Below are 13,508 nucleotides of genomic sequence, written 5' to 3' on the forward strand. Positions count from 1 at the left end.
TATCATGGCTATTTATTTAAAATTTATATAGTGTAAATTTTTATTCTTTTTTAAGTAAGTATTTATGTTATAGCACTGTGTTAAATTTAAGGATTATTACTTATTTTCACCAAAAGTCTAATATAGTATTTAGGTTTGGGGGACTATTATTTTAAATATAAGAAATTGTCGAAGTGCCTCAAGTTCTCTGCTTCATCTGGACAAGGTATTTGAAGATTTCTTTGGTTTTTCCTTAAAGAAAGGTACTAAATTCATATGCCACCCTTTACTTCATTTCAGTTTCAATTTACTTTTCAAAATTTCTTTTAGATTTGAAAACTCAAATTTCAAATTGTTAGCATGTCCACCTTGGGTTCTTTCTTTTTAGCTATCCTGGAGAAAACAAAACAAAAACATTTTAATGAAGAAAGTTGTTTCTATCCTGTGCAAAATATACAAACTGGATTAATGGCTTTGGGTGTATTTGTTCCCACATGTGTTCTACTCTTGATTTTTGTTAGAAAGTGTCTTTCTTGGTAATCAGAGAATCTTATTAGCATGGAAATTATTCGTAATTCTAGGAGCTATTACTGGAAGAGATGGGATCCATCAGAGTATGGAAGAACTTACCAGGAAAGTATAGAAACAAAGTTCTTTTTTTTTTTTTTTTTTTGCGGTACACGAGCCTCTCACTGTTGTGTCCTCTCCCGTTGCGGAGCACAGGCTCCGAACGCACAGGCTCAGCGGCCATGGCTCACGGCCCCAGCCGCTCCGTGGCATGTGGGATCTTCCTGGACCGGGGCACGAACCCGTGTCCCCTACATCGGCAGGCGGACCCTCAACCACTGCGCCACCAGGGAAGCCCCAAAGTTCTTTTAACATATCTTAAGAAAAAAAGAAGCATTTCAATGTTATTAAGTGGTTTGAATCTGGTCCTCAGCTTACTTTAGCTACTTATTTGATCAAATATCCGTTACCAGCATTCTCATTTGTGCCCGTAGATCAACTATTAGATCAACCATGTACTAAAAGAGGAAAGGCTATGTTCACTGTGTGGAAGCAAACCCTTATTAACTCAATAATCAGTTTTTGAACACTGAGGTAAATGTATTTGTTCAGTGTTGGCTACTGCCTTGTTATTTTTAAGCCAGTAGTAAGTGATATTCCTTTAACCAGAGTATGAATTCCTTTGCAAATATTTGAAAAAGACTAGATGCGCTTCCCAGAAACAGCATTTTATTCCCCAAAGTTATGTCAATTTGGAAGATTATTAAGCCTAATGATTAGTTTTTTCAGCCTTCACTGTCTTTGATGCTCTTCTCTTAATTTTTAAAATTGTTAGCGACAGATACTCCAAGGAATGCTTACAATTCTGATTTGATTATTGCTTGCCTTCTTTATTCCACACAGAAAGAGTATGTGGATTAAACTCTAAGGCAGCTCCAAAATTACTTTATTAACTGAAACCGAACATCATTATTATTTTAAGAAAAGCAAATTGAAAAAAAAAAAAAGCCCTAAAAGTACAAAGTTATTTATAGTTTTTATGTAACATTGGACATTTAGTAACACAGCTTAATGGGTTTTATACAGTGACTTTCCACTCATTTTACGATTTGATTGGAACATTAAAAGGCTTTGACTAACTCTGACAGTTTTTGACAGCTGGCACTTACAGAAGAAGAATTTATTACATTTTTCCTTCAGGATTGATACTCTAGCTGGCTAATTGATGAGAGTACTTAATCGTTTTGGAAAATAATCCAGCTTCCACATGATGGCCCAAATAAAGGAAAAAAATGTAGCCTGTGAAATCTGCTTCTGCGTTCACAGATCTCCTCCTAGGACCCAGTATTGCCAGCTGTTGCATGGGACTGACTATTTAAACTGTAAATTTCAAAAGGCCAGCGCTTATCTTGCTTCCTGTATTAGTTAAGGAAATAATCCAACTTTAAAGGTTGTCCTTTAAGAAGAATCTTATAATAGGATAATGTCTTTTCTGTTATAAATCTATTAATAACTGAATCCAAGATCATGTATTTTCCCAGTCCAGAAGGTGTAGCAGAATTGTCTTAGAACATTGTTCGAAGGCATATGGAAATTAAACCAGATCTCAGGAAATTGTAGAACATTTAACTTTCTTCTTTAGATTAATATTTTCTATCATTTTGCTTTAATGCAGCAGACAGCAGTAACAAAAGAAGCCATTTCATTAAACTATCAAATAATTAGTTTATATAACATATATAATTTGGGGGGAAAATTTTAAGCTCTGTGAATTTTCCAAGTGTGTTTCTTAAGTTTTTAGGCTAACGTAATACAAAGAACTTTTTGGTAATTTGAGTAAAGGAAGAGACTGAATCTGTTGCTCAAACTAAAAATATATAAATTTGCAGGATTCTTCTGAATTGATTTTGAAAATATGCACAAATGGGTAACTTGCTAAAGCTGCCTTTACAAAGGCAAAAATCAAATTTGTATTGAAAAATGACTTCTCATGGAGATGTGTGTCTTAGTCTTATAGAAACCTCCTTGTCTCACACAGGCATTCACCCAACATTAGTGACTAATAATAAGTGTGAATCAAAGACTTGTTTCTACAAAGGGTTCTAGGCGCTTATATCATTCCTCTTACTTGGCAAGAAGGAGTGTTTAGCCCTAGGGAGTGAGTAAGTTAGCACCACCCTGATGATTAACTTTCCTTAAACTTGGTTATATCAATAACTTCTCCATTGTTGTGGTAAAGGTGAGATCTAGCTTATATATACAATGAATCCTTCTTTTTTAAACAATCCATGGCAGCCAGGAGAGAAATAAAGTTGTACTTTTATTAAATATGTAATTGTTTCCCTACTCAGGAGAAGCTGCTAGCCTGAGCTCCTCCTCCGTTTCCTTTTAATGAGAGCAGTTTAATTAGAGCTCTTTGATGTGTGGCAGCCAGGCACGAGGTGACTTTTGTCTGGGGAGGATGGAGAGGGATCGTTTAAAGTTATGTGTATCAGTCTTTGACCCTTCTGTCTGAAGACAATCTTAAAAAGAGAATATTGTCTGTAACTGTCATTTAGTCTCATCCCATCCTTGCAAAAGAAGTCAAAAACTAAAGCACAGAATCCAAACAAGTATTTTTTTAAAGACTTAGACAAACATGCTTTCTGCTCCCATGCTCCCTCTTTTGGCAAACTGTAAGTACTTTCTCAGCAAATACCGATAATTTCACAATTTCCTTTCTAGAATTGCTAAGAGACTTGAGTCAACAAATTTGGTTTCAGAACACAAAATTCACTGTTCAGAACACAGAAGGAAATTAAAGATTTCTGCTTTTCAGTGAAAGTATTTGTTTCCACCTCAGTTCAGAGTGTTAATGGCAAGTTCCTGGCAAGTCTGCTGCTTAACACTGCATGTGAGAAGCTGGTAAATAGGCATAGAGTTTTGGAGCTTGAAAGGAACCTCAGAATGAGTCATGTAGTCATTTATTAGATTGGGACCTTTGAGGGACCTCTTTCAGCCTCTCTACAGTGCAGAAATCAGGACGTTAACGCTTGTAGCAAATCACTTTCCAGCCTGGGTAGAGTAACCGCAATGCAGCTCACTCCTCACGAGGGAGCCTGTTCCATTGTTAAAGAGCACAGCCTGATTGGTTTCTTGGTTCTAGAAGCGAAGCAGACTTACAGAGGAGGAGAAATTTTTTTCAACAGCAGTTAGGCAAAGCGAGATTGAACAAATTTTATTCCCTGTAATCTAAAGCTCTGTAATCATAATAATCATAATCATGATGATGATCATGCTAGCAGCTAACCCATTATTAAGCACTTGGTGTGTACCGGACACTGTCCTAAGTGCTTTATGTGTATGAATCAATGTAAATCTCAAAATAATCCTGTGAGATACTATTATTCTCATTTTATAGATGATGAAACTGAGGCACAGAAAGGCTTTCACAGTATTACACAGCTAATAACTGTGGCAGAGCCAGAGTCTAAGACCTGTGCTCTTTACTACTGTGTTGTCCTGCACTGTGACCCATGAATATACTGGTTATATATATCCATAAAGGTTAATGTCCATTTATAAACTATAATATGTGTGAAATTATTTTTATTGCTTTTTTTTAATATTTATTTTTTTTTCTTATTTTTTTTGGCTGCATCAGGTCTTAGTTGTGGCATGCAGGATCTTTTGTTGTGGCGCACGGGCTTCTTTCTAGTTGTGGTACAAGGGCTCCAGAGCACACGGGCTCAGTAGTTGTGGCGCAAGGGCTTAGTTGCCGCACTGCATGTGGGATCTTAGTCCCCGACCAGGGATCGAACCTGCGTTCCCTGCGTTGGAAGGTGGATTCTTAACCACTGGATCACCAGGGAAGTCCCTATTTTTATTGCTTCTTATAATGCTTTTTTAAAAATGTATTTGCTTACTGTACCTGAGGAACAAACTTTACTAATTTACTAAATGGTTAAAAATAAGCTCTACCAACCAGATGAGGGAATTATAGTAAAAATGATTGTCAAGTAAATACATAAAAGAAGCAATAGTTTTAGATACAGAGCAAGTAGAAGCTTTATAGGTTATAATTTAAAACTTTCTCTGTGAAAGTCTTAAAATCATGTGCCTCCTGTTGCTGGACATTTAGATTGATTCCAGTTTTTTACTTTATGAGCAGTGCTGCAATGAAACTTAAAGATTGAGATACAATAAAATATTAAGCAAAACCACAAAATTTATTTAATTTGGTCAAATCCAGAATCCATTGAATAGTTTTATGGACATTTCTTGCCTTCATCTATGAAAATGCCAAGGCCAAACTAAAGAAATTAGCAAGATATTACTTGATTAATTGGAGAATGAATTTGTAAGTTCACTCATTTACTTATATGCAAATATTTATTGAGTATTTTCTGTGTGCCTGACACTGTGCTAAGTGCTAAAATGGAAAATGAACAAGACCTGGTTTTTGCTCTCAAAGAGCTTACAGTCTAGAACACTCTAATATTAGGCAGCAAAAAGAAAAGTTTTTTTAATCTATAGAACAAGGAGCTCAGAGGAAGAAGCAATTAATTCTAACAGGGGGGTTTGAGGAAAGATTAATGGAAGAGGTGGGACTGGAGCTAGATTTGTAAGAATAAGTTAAGATTTTGATAGGTATAAGAAAAGTGGAAGACATAAAGGCATTTAAGGACATGGCATTTTCAGGAAATGACAAGTCTAGAATGGCTCAGTAAGTTACCCAGTTGCATGGGGCCAGGGTAAGGAGTTCCTATTATGTGCTAAGCTCTTGTGCTCTGTAATTTGATATGCTGGGCATTCAGCTGGATTCTATGAAAAGGTACAGTAAAAGTATAAGACATGGCCCCTGTCATTAACAGGAGTAACAACAATACATTAAACAACAGCAAATATATCGAATCCTAATAACCAAGTGCTAAATTTTGTGTGCTATCAAAGTTCAATCAAAACGGAGATCTAGGGAAGACTAAAAGGTCAAAGGGGAGTCCAGGAGGCTTCATCAAAGAGGGAGGAACAATCTGGGCCTGGAAAGATGAGTAAAATTTGGATAGGAACCAGTAATCGAAGGAGTTTACAGCACTGGATTATCCAGTAGGCAAACAGATGTACCCTGATATTTGATATTTCAGAAATCAGAGAAGTTTTCAGGGCTTCCCTGGTGGCGCAGTGGTTAAGAATCCGCCCGCCAATGCAGGGGACACGGGTTTGAGCCCTGGTCCAGGAAGATCCCACGTGCCACGGAGCAACTAAGCCTGTGCGCCACAACTACTGAGCCCACGCTCTAGAGCCCGCGAGCCACAACTACTGAGCCCACGTGCCACAACTACTGAAGCCCGCGTGCCTAGAGCCCGTGCTCCACAACAAAGAAGACACCGCAATGAGAAGCCTGCGCACCGCAACGAAGAGTAGCCCCCGCTCGCCACAACTAGAGAAAAGCCCGCATACAGCAATGAAGACCCAACACAGCCAAAAATTAAAAAATAAATTAATTTAAAAAAAAAAGAAGTTTTCATTAGAAAAATCAGAACTCAGACTTCCTTACACTCTTTTTAGGGTTTAGGGTCTCTAAAAGTTTCAATTTAACTTTTTGGAATGGGATCAAGAGTTAATAGTCCTATGGGAATTCAAAGGAAAAAAAAAAACACTGTGGGCTGGAGCAGTCTAGGCACGCTAGAGAAGGAGATAGTACAAGTTTCAACCATTCTGGAAGCATGGGTAGAATTTGGCTTAGGGAGGGAACAAGAGCTCCATGGGGAAGAGGAAGCCCCAAGAAAGGGATGCCCTGAGGTACAAGCCAGACAAGGCTGGAGAGAGTAAGAGAGTTGAAGCTGGAAACGGAGTTGGAAACCAAATTGCTGAAGGTTTTGAGTTGGTACACTTGTTGGCATTGTTCTTAATATCCCTGCTTCCTTTTGAACCCTTGATGAAATGAGAGATTCATACATTGTAGAGAATCACAAATTAATCATCTCCAAGAGAGACTACTATCATGGACTACGTTTGATTTGGTTTTTATGACAAAGGAGAGCAGTATAGGCAATAAGCCAGTTATTTGTTTCATTGTCTTTGGAGGAATATTTTTTACACTAACTCAGAAATTCAACATTTTATTCTTTGATTCAGTTTACAACTCTATCATCTCATCTATACAATCACGTTTTTGCTTCATGTCACATTTTCAGATATATGGAAAAGATTTGCTAATTCAAAGGAGTTTAGGTGAGAAACAAATTTTTTTTTTTTTTTTATGCGGTACACGGGCCTCTCACTGTTGTGGCCTCTCCCATTGCAGAGCACAGGTTCCGGACGCACAGGCTCAGCGGCCATGGCTCACGGGCCCAGCTGCTCCACGGCATGTGGGATCTTCCCGGACTGGGGCACGAACCCGTGTCCCTTGCATTGGCAGGCAGACTCTCAACCACTGCACCACCAGAGAAGCCCACAAAATATTTTAAAGTTATATTTTTGTTGGGAGACATTTTTATAAGTTTATATGATTTCCTGTATATCTAAAAATGTGAGAAAAAAATTCAGAGCTGGTGTTTAACAGTGCTTGATTTCTTTTTCTTGAGAGTAGGAAAAAGAACTCTTTTATGTTGTAATAATTGACAAGTCGCTGAGGAGAGCCTCAGCCCTTGAAGAGACCCACTTGCTAGTGACTTGGCAGTGTCAAACAAATGTTCAACTTTTATTCTGACACTTCTTGAAGAATTTGATTGAAACTATATATGTCCAGATAACACTCAGCAAAGTGCCCTTCTTGCATTTGTTTCAAGATATATTTGGAAACAAGAGAGATGACCTTGGACTCAGCTGCTTTTCCAATTTAGGACTTCTCTCTGGGTCTAGTGAATAATATTCTCCAACATTGAAAATTCAACAAATGGAAAAAACATTTTAGTTACTATATGCCATAAGTCCTATGATAGAGAATTTTTTTCCCCAGCAATATGTTCTGCCTCTAAAAGAATGATATATTTAGACCACAAGCTCTATATTAGCTTTCTAACCATCTACTTCAAAATACAGGAACACATTTGCTTTTCATCAGAGTGCCTTTTTATAAATCTAAATTGAGCTGTCCTTGCTTTTTAAAATATTTTAGCATCAAATAAATAAAAAATAACGAGCAGTTAACCCTTCACCTTTGCTTTTTGGCATTCAGAATTTGTTCGGAAGCCAGGGTTCATTGTAGCTTGATGTAAGATCTAAAAGAAGACTTTGGAGGCTCTGACATCCCCGTCTAAGGTTATTGCCACCTGTCCAGATGACAATAGAAGTCCTACTAGTCTAGCCTCAAGCCTGAAAGCCAAGGTTAGCTTCCAAATGTATCTACATTTAGCCCATGGAGATGGATGGTTTTAACTGTCATTAAAGCGATATTCTTTCAGTTACCGTTTTGCATATTTTGGAGGTTTAAGCAGTTCCATTTTTAATTTGTTGTCACAGTCACAGGACAAGACTTAGGTAACCTTTCTGATAAAGCAATTTTACTTTTAAGCAAATAATAACAACTGATCATTGTCCTACATGGCATATTACTGGGGATAGGAACGTTTTCTATTTTCATATGGTTTCCTAAGATGTTACAGTCAATCAGAGCATTTATAGAGATGATTATGTTGTTAGCAATAGTCTCCAGCATGCACAATTCATTAATTACCAATAAAATGTTGTGTTAACACACGTGCACATGCTTACATGCACATGTAGAAATAGGGAAACACAACATATTATAATACTTCAAAGGATAGCTTGTTCTCGAGGATTCCTTGTTGCTTGATTTTGAATCAAGTATTATGTCAACTGTTAGCCACATGGTGAGTGATTTTTGCAACTATTACCACTTAAGCAAGATCCTGCAAGCCACTGTGCAGCATGGCCTTAAAAAAATAAATAAAATTTTTTTGCACCAGCATTACTTTGCAGTTTCCTAATTCAAAAGTGGTGACTTATATTTTTAATCTGATATTTACTTCTTTATAAAAACAGGTTTTGCATGAGTGTGGCTATCCTGTGTACATTTCCATTATTATTATTATTATTTATTTTATTTATTTATTTATTTATTTTTTTGCGGTACACTGGCCTTTCACTGCTGTGGCCTCTCCCGTTGCGGAGCACAGGCTCCGGACGCGCAGGCTCAGCGGCCATGGCTCACGGGCCCAGCTGCTCCGTGGCACGTGGGATCCTCCCAGACCGGGGCACGAACCCGTGTCCCCTGCATCGGCAGGCGGACTCTCAACCGTGCCACCAGGGAAGCCCCTATTTCCATTATTTTATTGATGTTGAACCAGATCAATTGCTATAGTCACCACAGGGCCCTAATTAAGTATATAAGAGCTCGTAGTACCCAAGCTAATTGATTTTATAGGATGATCAGTGAAGTTTGCTTTTCCTGGTGCCAGAGATTCCTCCAATTGCACAACTTTTGAACTGTGCTTTTTAAAGATACAAAAAAAGGAAATAAGGTGATATTTTACAAAGTATTCCTAAGATCTGTAGTGCTCAAGCAAGATTTTAATGAGGGAAAAGTCTCAGAGAAAAGGTAATTTTAAGTAATAACAGAGATTAAATGTGAGTTTTGCTGAATGTTTTCATAAAATATTATCTTTCAAATGTATGTTTTCTCATCCTTCTTCTAAAAACATATACAAAACTTTGAGCCAAAGAGTCAGAATATTCCTACATGGTTTGTGCTTATTAAGTTTGTCGGTATGTTTCAGGAGCCCTTTTCTCTCTACCCAGCTCTCCTTATTCTCAGGTATTCTTTTTTTTTTTTTTTTAGCATCTTTATTGGAGTATAATTGCTTTACAATGGTGTGTTAGTTTCTGCCTTATAACAAAGTGAATCAGCTATACATATACATATATCCCCATATCTCCTCCCTTTTGCGTCTCCCTCCCACCCTTCCTATCCCACCCCTCTAGGTGGTCACAAACCACCTAGCTGATCTCCCTGTGCTATGCGGCTGCTTCCCACTAGCTATCTGTTTTACGTTTGGTAGTGTATATATGTCCATGCCACTCTCTCACTTTGTCACAGCTTACCCTTCCCCCTCCCCATATCCTCAAGTCCATGCTCTAGTAGGTCTGTGTCTTTATTCCCACAAGAGACCTCCCAGCTCCACATAACATCAAACGGCGAAAATCTCCCAGAGATCTCCATCTCAACACCAAGACCCGGCTTCACTCAACAACCAGCAAGCTACAGTGCTGGACACCCTATGCCAAACAACTAGCAAGACAGGAACACAGCCCCATCCATTAGCAGAGAGGCTGCCTAAAATCATAATAAGGCTACAGACATCTCAGGTATTCTTAAGCAAATCAGAGCATTGTTGATGTTCCGTAAGTATTCGTTGCTTAAGAAGTAGTATCTCTCTGTTAACTTCCTAAGACAGGAGAGATTTCTAGCAACTACAAAATCAATATATTTTTCTAAACTAAATTCATATCCAGCTATCTGTAGATTTATATAGAATCTGGTCCAAATATTTGCAGTACAATCAAATCAAAGGTTTCTTTGTTTTCTTTTTCTTATCATGCCTAAATATCTTACCTTGATGTTGTTGGTACAGAATCCAGATGTGTTGATTTAATGAAGGCAGATCTAATATGTTCCTAGTTAAAACTCAATTTAACATCTTTATTTTTATCTCTGACCCTCTCCATCATTTTTTTCCTCCTTGTTTATGTGTATCATTCCCTTACTCTTCAAAACTTTCTTTTTTCGTATCTCAGACACACATTCTCTTGCCACTAGTAAGTTTACTTTTAGAGCATTTTTCAAAATATTTTGCATTAAAAAAAATACACACCGTGGTGATGATTGTACAACTCTGTGAATATACTAAAAAATAGTGAATGTGTGCGTACATTTAAATCACTTTAAATTGGTGAATTTTATGCTATGTGAATTATGTCCCAATAAAGCTGTTAAAGATAAAAATACAAGATCAGTGTAACAAAATTCAGATAATATCAAAGAATAGTAGTTTAAAAAAATAAACCCTCACCTGTCTCAGTCTTCTCACTTCTCAGAGGTATGTCCACAGTTAGGTTTTAGAATATTCTTCCAGACATTTTAATTGCATACACAGGCACATATATGTATTTACAGCCTTTTAAAATTGTATACAGAAAGGGTTATAGTCACTATTCTGAAACTTGCTTTTTGCACTAAACAGTAAATTATAATCATATGTACATATAGAGCTATCCTACTCTTTTTTTTTTTTTTTTTTTGTGGTATGCGGGCCTCTCACTGTTGTGGCCTCTCCCGTTGCAGAGCACAGGCTCCTCCGGACGCGCAGGCTCAGCAGCCATGGCTCACGGGCCCAGCCGCTCCGCGGCATGTGGGATCTTCCCGGACTGGGGCACGAACCCGTGTCCCCTGCATCGGCAGGCGGACTCTCAACCACTGCGCCACCAGGGAAGCCCCTCTCCTACTCTTAATAGTTGCAGAATATTCCACTATATAGCTGTAGAACAGTTTAATTAACAAATTCCTTATTGAACATCCTTCTGCTTACATCTTTGCACCCTTATGCAAGTATATCTACAAGGAAAAAAAAATCTTAGAAGTAGAATTGTTGGATTCAGAAGTATGTGCATTTAAAATTTTAGATAGATATTTAGATCAATAGATATTGCCAAATCACCCTGAAAAAAACTGGTGACAATTTGTAATCCCATCAGTCATGAATGACAGTGCCTAGTTTACTGTCCCCTTACCTATACTAGGTATATTAGCTTCATAACATCTCTGTCAATATGATAGACTTAAAGAATTATTTTAATTTGTATTTTTTTAATTATGTAAGGTTGAGTTTTTATGGCCTCTTCTTTAATTTTTTAAGTATTTTTTTCTAAATGAGAAGTCCATAACGTTAATTGTAGAAATTTTGAATACAGAAGATAATTAAAATAACCTGTAATCCCACCACCCAGGGATTATCACCATTTACAATTTTACTTCTAGTCTTCTTTCTGTGAAATTTATCTCATGATTATTTTTAACAAATAATGAAGCTTATTGGTAAAGGAATTTATTTTCGTATTTAAAATACGCAGTTTACAAAATGAGGTTATAATACAGCTACTCAGACTACTGCTTTGAGCTCTTTTAATCAAGGTGCTATGTAAACATTCAGTGGACTGAGCTCCCCTCTGCCAAGCTTTTGGGATCAGCTAGTGGAAAAATCATTAGCATTCTTTCCTTGACACTGTCCTGTCACTACCAGGGCTCAAACTGGATGAGATTTCCTAGGAGCCAATAGGTCTCTTAGTGGAGGAGAAGGAGCTCTATAATCCCTTAATGGCATGGAAGATAGAGGAATTCTTTTAAGGAATACCTTAAAGAACAAACACATTTTCTTTAAATATATGTCTATAAAGGAATATATTATATATATAAATATTGTATTATATATGTTTATGTGTGTATATGTAATCATTGTTCTCTCACACACACACATAAAACAGGAGATGAGATTGGTGAGCCAGGGTAAGAACCTTCAGAAAGTGTAGTAGACACCTGGGGAACAGTAAAATGCTTAACATATAGGGTCAGCCATTTAAAGATACAAGTCCTGTATGGTAATCATACATATCCTTATCTGATTCTCCTTTTGGACCATGCTGAATGCGGAATTGGTTTCTGTTCACAGTTGTATTTCCTGTGCCTACTTGCACATAAGCAACTTTGATCAGTTACTACTAGTTAAATGAATAATGAATGAATGAACGTAATAGAGTGTGACCTTGAGTAAATCACTTAATTGCTTTGGACCTCAGTTTCTTTCTCTGACAACTTCAAAGAATTGTTGAAAGGATCAAATAAGGTTATGTATGAAGGTGGTAGGTAAGACTGGGAGCCCTCTCCAAAGTGATTGTCTTCTCATTATTTTTACCGAGCTACTTACAGTCACCATTGAGGTAGGGCTTACTGTAGCAACTGCCCAAGTATCATCTTGATTAACCAGATAGAGAATAAAGTAAATATAATACAGCTCTGTAATTAGAAATAATCACTAGTATGTCCTGGAGACTTTGACATCTTACCCACTGCTTCATTCTCACTATTCAAAAGTATGTTATATAAATCTAATACTAGAACACTCATCAGGCTTAGGATAAAGTTTATAGAAAATGAATGTTGGGACTTCCCTGGTGGCACAGTGGTTGGGAGTCCGCCTGCCAATGCAGGGGACCCAGGTTCGATCCCTGGTCCGGGAGGATCCCACGTGCCGCTGAGGGGCTAGGCCCGTGCACCACAACTGCTGAGGCCCGCACGCCTAGAGCCCGTGCTCTGCAACGGGAGAAGCCACCGCAATGAGAAGCACACGCACTGCAGCGTTGAGTAGCCCCCGCTCACCAGAACTAGAGAAAGCCCAAGCGCAGCCACGAAGACCCAACGCAGTCAAAATAAATAAAATAAATAAATTTATTTTTTAAAAACAAGAAAATGAATGTTGTCATGCCTTTAACACACAGAAATGCATATGTATGGAAAAATGCATATGTATGATTATTGTCTAAAAGCAGAGACGGTATCTCAGGAACGCACATAGTATAAGTATGGAATAGCTAGTAGCTGTTCTCAGAGTGACCCATTGTACATGATTGTAATGAACATCTGTCCTTTTTGGCTTATCTTGTATCAAATTGTCACAGTTCCAAGCAGTGGTTACATTTTAGAGTTAATGTGATGAAATCAAAAAATCTATGAAATATTTTGTGTATTACTCAAGATAGATTCTGTGACCTTTTAGGTTTGTTGAAAGAGGAAGCTAGTGTATTGTAAAACCAGTTAAAATAATACACTTGGAAGTATAAAGTAGCGTCAGCTCATAGACCTTTGTTTAGAAATAAATCTGTATAAAAACTTATATAAGTAGAAATATTTCTCAGTCCAGTCCTCTTTAATGTAATGCCATAATAGAGGCAAAAATAATAGACTAGCACATAAACTTTCCTTTTTTTCTATTTGTAACCAAAAGCATTGCATAATCAGGCAGGAACCA

This window comes from Tursiops truncatus, chromosome 13, assembly GCF_011762595.2.
Source record: "Tursiops truncatus isolate mTurTru1 chromosome 13, mTurTru1.mat.Y, whole genome shotgun sequence".
NCBI lineage: Eukaryota > Metazoa > Chordata > Mammalia > Artiodactyla > Delphinidae > Tursiops > Tursiops truncatus.